The sequence below is a fragment of the Lactuca virosa genome, chromosome 5, assembly GCF_052849685.1.
Source record: "Lactuca virosa cultivar CGN04683 chromosome 5, Lactuca_virosa_CGN04683_v6, whole genome shotgun sequence".
Lineage (NCBI taxonomy): Eukaryota > Viridiplantae > Streptophyta > Magnoliopsida > Asterales > Asteraceae > Lactuca > Lactuca virosa.
In genome coordinates, this window is record NC_136430.1 from 343,190,632 (window position 1) to 343,197,605 (window position 6,974).

The following is a 6,974-nucleotide window of genomic DNA, read 5'->3' on the forward strand; positions in this document are numbered from 1 at the left end:
CAACGGACACTATCTGGTTGTTACCATCCATAGCTACTGCATGCAATATGGTTCCCTTAAACCCCCCCCCCCCCTTCAAATGGGCACCATCCATAATTATGACTTTACGAAAAAAAACGTTTGAACGCTCGTATCTTTAATATATTTGTATGGAACACATAAACACTCTACCTTTTTCTACAAATTAGTATATATTAAATAAGAACAAATTTGTTGTATTTGTTGTGCTCCCAATGGCATAAAAACAACACTCAAAGCCATATTCAGAGTATGTTTATATATAGGCCACTATACTAGGATTATGATTCTTCAAGTTGTGAAAATAAATAGGAAGTTTGGAAAAACATTCTTCAGAGGATTCCAACAACAGTTCCATAGCATATTGTTTTGCATGCCAAGCTTTTTTTGTAACTTACATTGATTTCTAGCAAAACATTCAAATCTCTTAGTCTTCTTTTTTCTCTCAAATAAAAGCCTCGTCCGCGCCAAGCGTGAGGGAATGTTATATATTTCATTAGGCCTCCAAACCTTCGAATGAGTTTTTCCCATAATCTCATGCAATATTGTACCCATGACTTTTTTATTTGAGTGCTTATGATTTGGATGTATCTGTAATGACGAACATGTGTGCACGTTTTTCGAAAGTCCTGATTTCAAATTCGTCAGTCGGATCAAGGCGTTTTGCATATAAACGCCAACTACAGTTCTCAATTTCACAATATACCTCATAAAGGTTTTTGTTAGAATGTTTGGTCTTAAACTGAAACCTTTCTCTGGTTGCTTTAAGACTCAAAGCAAATATTAGTTTTTGTTTGTTATCATACGTTTGACGAACAAACATATCATCATTTGGACCTAAACTGTGAAATGGTTTAGGTTCAAGAATTTGATCAGGATAATCAGGTGTGGGAGGCATACCGTAAAAGATGTCTTAAGCTTTTTTTTTTCCGTGTGTGAACTCATCATCTTCTTACCAGACGTCATTTGATTCTTCATCGTCTGACAAAGTTTTGTCACCCAGTCTTCCAAACTCATATAAATTTTCTTCTTCCACCGTATTCACTGCCACAGTTTCTTCTTGTGAACACTCTTCAACATTATCCGATACAATGTTGTCAACATTGTATGATACAATCTTGCCAACCGCTTCTGTCTGTTCGACCCATCCCTCAAACACCTCCAAATACAAATGCATAATCTCCTTCGTTTCAGACATTACGTTTCTGAGTTGATGAACATCTGCTTCGTCTACAATATTTATAACATACCCATGAACCGGGTGTTGTAATGACAACGATATATTACTATTGAACGTATTAGCATTACTTTTAACCAAATCAAACAATATTCGAAGGTAAAAATTAGGCGAAAGTAGTAAACCTAAGTTGTTAAACTTTGATCTAACGTAGGTGTTAATTCCATTACTCAACTGCTAAAAACCCCAATGTACATAAAATAACAAAACTCATATTTTCTTTGAAAAATTTTCACCCTACAACTGATGGATTTTTTTGTCACACCCCAAAACCGGAACGGCGGAAACGTTCTGGGGTGGAGGACGTCATGTTTAGTATCACAACCATCGTATAATAGCAATCATAGTAACACAACCATTACAGTAAATACATAAATGAAAAATGTTTACATCTGTTTAAAACTTGTTTGGATTACATCAAAAATGTATGTAAAGTAAGTAAATCATGACTCTTGTTGCTCCAGCTTCTCAAAAATCCAAAAGGTACATGTCTACTGATTTCCTGAGAATACAAGCAGTTTTAAAAGAGTATCAGCATAAAGCTGGTGAGTTCATAAGCGATATTTTGAAATGAAAGTTTGTTGATGACTTTGTAAAAATGTTCACATGTTTCCAAGAAAATCCAATATTTTCTTTAGTGAAAGTGATGTTATCAGTTCTGTGTAAAACTATGAATGTTCTTTTCTGAAAGCTGTTGTGGCATGTGATAACACTAGTTTGTATGACTAGCTAAAGCTAATCATAACATGTATGTATTCTGTATGGAAATCATTGTATAATCGATTCCGTTTGCAAACCCTGGCTATCACCAGTATGCGTGGTATGTTTTATTACTTAAAATAAAACCATTGAAGAATGAATTCCTGTAAACAAATGGTTAGTTTATACTTATTGTGAGTCGTATAACCATGCTTGATGTGACCTAGAGACCTTTACAACGTCCTTCAAGTGTTGGTTAAATGACATTTGTCACCCCAGGCATGCCTGCCTAACTGTAGCTAGCGGTTCAGGTGTGGGATTGTCAATCCCGAATAGATCTATTCACAAATCTCACGCTCTCCCTCCAGGAGACTCTGGTTATACTATGATAGGATTTAGCCCTGTACACCTAAGGGTACGGTTTTGAAGTAGTGCCTCACAATGTTGTACAATCCAGTTTACATGTAGTTCTATAGTGTTATACTGTAGTGAAATCCGTATGTATACTATATGTAGTGACAATTATACTTAAATAATTATGAAATGCCGTGCTCATGTAGTGATGTATACCATAACTAAATCTGCCATAGTTTATATGCTTAGTAGTGATGAATCTCTGGACTTGTAAGAGTTACGCTTAGAAAATCCCAAACTATACCTATTAAAGTTTGTATGTATAGTGTAGTTGATGAGGATATTGAATCTGAAAAACTATGCAATTTTACTTGTAAGTTGAAAGTGTCCCTTATGCTCAACATGGTACAAAATGGATAAGATATGAGAATTGCATGAGTTTTATACTTGTTAAAAGACCCTTTTGTATTAGTTCACAAAAAGCATTCGTGTGTGGCTTGTATTCCCCCCTGAAAACCTTTTAAAAACCAGTAAAAGCGTAGGGGTATGAACTCACCTTGAGTGAGTGGTTTGCACGAAGACCGGTATGGAATGCTGAGGGTCAAGTGAAGCTTTGAATACAATTGGATCCTAATTATCATGCAATAACACATATATGATTCAAATTAGGGTAATCCGCGACTAGACATGATAGAAAACCGCTCTAAGGACTTGGAAACACTTGGACAAAGTGCTAAAATCACATATGATTGAGTGAGGGAGGTGTACGGCCACCCTAGGGGTGTGTACGACCATGGGTGTGCGGCCCATGGGGTGTGCGGCCGCACACTCATGATGGAGTGTGACTTTGAGGTGTTTTCAAGGTTCATGCTAGCATCCATGAAGTGTTCTGGGTCCATGCTTCGTTGTAGTGCAAGTTTGAAGCCCGAAATGTTCATCAAAATGGGTGTATGGTCCCAAGGCGTGTGTGCGGCCGCACAAAGGGGTGTGCTGCCGTACACACTTCATGTTTATGCCCCAAAATGTTAACTTTAAGATGCAACAAGGCTAGGGTCATGTCCAACTCGGAAATAGGGGCCAAACTCTCACTTTGGAGGGTCTTTTAGGAGTGTGCGGCCACACCCTCTTCTAAACATGAAGAACATGATGAATATTGCGGACTTAAGGCTTAGATAGAGTGGACTTTCATGGTTAACAAGTTAGAGGATGAATTACTCACGTTCTTGAAGCTTTGGAGGGTTCACGGTTGAAGAAACTTGAGAGAATGGTGTGGTGTGCGGCCAAGGTGTGAAAGGAATGAAAGGAAATGAGTCTGCCCTTTATATAAGAGTGAGTGTGTTGCCAAGAGGTGGGTGTGCGGCCGCACACTCATGTGTACGACCGTACACTCCTCCTAAAGGTGTGTATGGCTTGGTTTTGTCACTATACGACTTGATGACTCATTCCTAACCTCAACCTCGGTTGTACTCACGCTTAGAACACTTAAGTGAACCCTTAAACAATGCTTGAAGTTAACAGAAACGAGTTTAACATTGATTGAATCGACTAGATGTACAGGATAGAAGTTCCGGGTTGTCACATTTTTGCAAATAGAACAAAAATAAAATCCTTTATATCACAAAAACCGTCGCTAATAAGCCTATAACCAATCATTACGCGGAGAGGTTAACCCATCCGCGGAGCCCTCGTCACAAGCTACGCGAAGGATTTAATGAACGACAGAACCAACACTCCGCGGAGGGTTTAATGTGTCCGTGGAGGTAGCTCTGCGGATCCCTCTGCGGTCCATACAATATTGTACAACATTTAGGATTCCGCGGTGATTTTATGATTCAGCGGAGCCCGTAGAGGGGAGCTCCACGGAACGTATGTCTATAGCCGGAATTTTTGTTTTTTGTGACTAAATTTTGAAATCACCCCCCCCCCCCCCAATTTTTTTTTTGTCTATAGCTGGTATTTTTTAAAAACAAAAACCCATAAAAACACAATATATAATTGGGTATATTAGATAAACCTCCATGTGTATGGGTGTAAAGTGTGTTGATCTTAGCATGCAAATTTCACATTATTTTAGGTTTTTTTAGCAACACCCATAACAATGTATAAAAAAATATGAGAACAATATATAATTTTACCTTTGACACATTACATTAGCCATGTCAAGATGGTTAATGGTGACAATCCATCCCTCCTATCCGTGATGCCATGTAAATGACACGTTCTTTTTACAGGGGTGGTTTTAGTTAGATGTCCGGTGTGGCACTGACAACACTTAACTTTCCTGTATGCAATGAATTTTTTTTCGAATTTTTTTATCTATTGTGTCACTACGTAAAATAACCCGACAACTACGTAAAAAAAGAAATGAGAAAGGCTTAAGGTCCAAAATTAATGCGTATGAGGTTTGGGGACAGTTGTTTTCTATGATTCTCAACATAAAGAGGTTCACAAATGGAAATTTTCGGTTTTGGTCCCTTAGGTTCAGTCTAATGGCAGCTTATATTCGAAATATCCATTCAAAACTGATTTCGGAAAAATGCACAAAACACCCCTGGATTTATAAATCCTAATTAATTAAGTAATTGATTTTATTATTATTATTTATTTATTTATTTATTTCTTTAATTAGTTTGTCAAACTTATGAAACTTAGTTTTTTTAGTTATATAATTTCTCGTAAAAATATATCAATCCTATTTCGAAACAATTAAATAGAACGGGCGTCACAAAATAAGATGCTATACGTACTATAAATATGAAAAAGAAGTGAAAATAGAATGATTTATTAAATAAAGTAATAAGAGTATGTTGCTATTAACATAACTACAACACAACTACAAAGGTTATTAATAACATCTTTTATATTATGTTTGACTGGAAAAAAGAATTCCGATAACGCCTACTATCAATTCATGCGTCCGTCCCTATCTTGTTACCCATCTATTTCATTCCTAAACCTAGGAAATGACCATCCCTCCTATCTTATACAATTTGCTACAAATAATGTACAAAGTACACCCAAAAAATGAAATGAAGTCTTGAAGGATGCTCGGCAAGCATAATCCATATCGGGTTCCAATTCCTTGGTACCTAGACATGGAGGACGGTGTTCCTTAGGTACCACTCATGAGGGACGAAGCTTATGTAGGGCCAGGAGGGGCTGTCCCCCCCCCCCCCCCCCCCCCGTTTTTTTCTTCATAACTAGCCCATAAGTATTAAATTTTTTACATATTAAGCCTAAAACTATAAATTTTGACTTTGACCCTCTTTCTTCAATTTTTATACATATTTTATTTTCGGCCCCCAAATCAACACTTCAAGCTCCGTCCCTGCCACTCATCATTCATCTATTCATGTAACTCGAAGCCATTAGATGTTATCTATTGATATAATGTGTATTTTTTTTAAAGTTTAGTGTTTTAATAAAAACTAGAAAGGTTACCCCCGCTACGCGGGGGCCAGAAGCTTTCAATGTTGTTTCCGAATTGATAAATATGACAGACATAGAAAGTGCAAGGATGAAAAGTCTGGGCTTTGCCCCGGACAAAAAATGTAAAAGTTTACTTTAAATATTAAAATGTTCCAAAAAAGTGTAAAAATATTGATTGCAATGACCAAAAGTGTCAAAATGAGTAAAGAATAATGAGCAAAGTTGCCAAAAAAATCCAAATTTAGTATTCCTAACTTCCAACAATAATACAGGGACCAATTCTGCCAAAAAAATGGGAAGTTGAATGGAACACAAACAAAAGGACATGAATAAATTAATTAAAGAAGTACATGGACCGAATATGTAAATCAAGGGACCAAACCTGGACAAAGTATGCCAACTTCACCATTCCTTTCTTTCACAACTTTAATATATATAGTAGGTGGGGAACCCCCGCGTTGCGGGGGTCGGATGCGACAATTTTTTCCGTTGTTTGTTCTTTGTAAATGTTATTTGATCAACTATTTGTTTATAGTTTGAGTATTGTTATGGGGTAGTAATATTGTTTCGTCATGGATATTTTTTTTGTTGTCGGATAAGCTATTTATCGAAATATATACTTGATGGGTTTATCCTTTGGTTGATGGGATGGAACTGCAGAGCCACTGATTTTGAATACAACTCTTCGCCATCTTGGATCTGCGATTGATTTTAGCTCTTCGCCATCTTGGATCTGCGATTGATTTTGGCTCTATGTTAGTGCTTTCGTAACCATTCGGGCTAAAAGATGCAGTTGTATATATGTAGGAAAAGAAAGATTTGATGTTTTTCTCTAAAATTGCAAACTGTTAGCTGCAATGAGAATTTAAGAAAGAACGGAAAAATATTGAGCGGGAAAAATATTTTTTTTTATTGACTTAGTATTATTTGTTTACTAAAATATTTGAATTTATTAATCATGAATAACTAAACAACTGAATTTATTTTCTAATGCTTAAATGAATCGAATTCAAATCGACCTATTTTAATTTTGAATCATTTATGGTGAAATAGAGAAAAGCACTTGTAGAATCGAAGGCCCCAAATCAATAACAGCCACTAATTCGATTTGGGGCCTTTGACAGAACTGAGAGAAAATATATTGGACATTTGACAGAAATAAACATAAACTATATTAGTTTTCCCTTGTCTATTTTAGTAAACACAAAAGTATTAAACCCCACTAACCATTACAAAA